Raw genomic sequence first — 2,172 nt, forward strand, 5'->3', positions numbered from 1 at the left:
GCTAAAAATCCTTCTCTTAATATCCTACCCCAGTTAGCCATATTCAATGCTAAATGACCGCGTGGTGTAAAGCAATTAAATGTTATATCTACACAGGCACTTAACGCAGAGAAAAAGCAGAGGACAAGTGACCTACGACCTAGTTATTTTTTCTCATGAGCATGTAGGCATTTCAACAGTTTTGCGCTTTCTGGGCACTAAGCAATGACAATGAAACGTTTGGATGAGTGTAAATCGCTCAACTTATATTCACCCGTCTCAAAAATAGCCAAAGTAAATGCACTGAAATTTTTACAGATAGGAGAAATCGCTTTGAGGCCAAATGGGAAATATTAACGTCCCAAAGTGAATTTAAGACACCCTGAGTGACTTAAAATAACGCCTCTGGTTTTTAATTTTTTTTTTTTCATCCTCGACACACATCATAAAAATACACTCTTTCAAATGGTCTTTGACGGCTGTCACCTATGGTTTTCACACTTATCCTGGATACTTTTATTTATTTACTTATTATTCTTCTTCCACAAAAACAATTTTATTAGCCCGGCCGGGGAAGAGCCCCGTCCCTTTCGGCTCCCATCCCCCCCTCCCCCAGAAGGATTGGGTCGAGGGAGGGAGAAAGAAACCTGGGGGGTGGCGGGCAATGGTCTCCAACCCGTCGAGGGGAAGACTGAAGGGAGTGTGCAAGCAGGTCTTGGGGGGGGGGGCGCTGGAGGGGAGCATCAGACCAGGACACCAGCAGAAGAGGAAGAGGAGGATGGGGAGGGCGCCGGATCACCTGCAGACCCGGGAACGCCACCCGGGGCTGGGGCTAGGGAGCCGAAGGAGGCGGGAAGCGGGAGGCTGGAGGCCAGGAGGGGCGTCCGCTCGGTGGCGGGGGGTGCCCTCGGCGCCCCGGCCTCGTCCCCCTCCTCCTCCTGCCCCCGGGTCTCCTGGCCCGGGCCCCCCGCCCCGGGGCTCCGGCGGACGGGCTGCTTGCACACGGGGCAGGTCCTGCGCGTCTGCATGAGCCAGGGGTCCACGCAGCGGCTGTGGTAGGCGTGAGCGCAGGGCAGCACCCGCAGCCGCTCGCCGACCTCGTAGGCGTCCAGGCAGATGGCGCACACGTCGTCCGGGGCTCCCCGCTGGTAGTCGCGCGTGGGGATCCGCTCCAGCTGCTCGCGGGTCAGCCGACTGCGCCGGAGCCGCCCCTGGTGCCGCACGAAGCGCACGACCAGCCCCGCGCCCGAGGCCACGAGCAGCAGCCCCACGACCCCCGTGAAGGGGATGAGGCAGTAGCCCAGCAGCAGGTTGTCGTCGGGCACCAGCAGCACCTGCGCCCCCTTGTCGTAGACGAACAGGGCCCGCAGGTAGTCGGCGCTCCTCTCGCCCACGAACACCGACGGGATGGCGATCTGCTGCTGCGCCTCGGCGCCGCCCCGCACCATGCTCAGCAGCGCGTCCGAGCGCACGTTGTGCACCACGGCGGCGCCGAACCCCGCGCGCTGGGCGTTCAGGACCTTCAGGTCGAAGTCGCAGCCGAACCTCCGCAGCAGCGCGATGAACACCGACCCGTTCACGGCGCCCGGGGGCGGCGGGGCCACGGCGCTGCAGGCGTCGGGCGGCCGCGCCTCCACCAGGAAGCCCTCCAGCCCCTCGCGGCTCAGCGCCGCCCCGAACAGGGCCGGGAGGTCGGCGAAGTCCATGCGGCGGCGGTGCGCGGAGGAGGCGCGGACGAGCGCGCGGGCGGGGCCCGGCCCCCCCAGCACGGCGGCCAGCAGCGCGGCCCGCAGCACCCCGAGCGCGGAGGCCGCGGGCGCCATGGCGGCGGGACCCCGACCCGGGGAGGCCCCACGCCCGCGAGCGCCCCTCACCGAGGACAGGCGGAGGCGCCCCAGCGGCAGAGGCACACCCGCAGGGCGCAGGGCTCGAGCCGCCACGTCCCGCCCAGCCGCCGGCTCCCGGCTTCCCGCGAAACGGTTCCCAGGACGAGAAGCAGCGCCCCGGCCGCCCCGCCCGGCCGCCGACGGAACACTTCCGGTCCCCTCTCCGCCCGCGGGTCTCGCGAGACTGCTCTCCACCGTCCGTCCACCTGCTGAGACCTCGCCCGGGGTTCGGGCTCCTCAGGTCTCGCGAGAGTGCTCTCCACCATCCGTCCACCTGCTGAGATCTCGCCAGGGCTGCGGGCTCCTC

At 65.2% G+C, this 2,172-nt stretch overlaps 1 pseudogene; it reads right to left on the reverse strand.

Moving 5' to 3' along the window:
• Positions 1–319: 319 nt before the first annotated feature.
• Positions 320–1,940, reverse strand: LOC144313072 (E3 ubiquitin-protein ligase RNF167 pseudogene; annotated as a pseudogene).
• Between the last annotated feature and the right edge of the window lie 232 nt (positions 1,941–2,172).

The sequence above is a fragment of the Canis aureus genome, chromosome 4, assembly GCF_053574225.1.
Source record: "Canis aureus isolate CA01 chromosome 4, VMU_Caureus_v.1.0, whole genome shotgun sequence".
Lineage (NCBI taxonomy): Eukaryota > Metazoa > Chordata > Mammalia > Carnivora > Canidae > Canis > Canis aureus.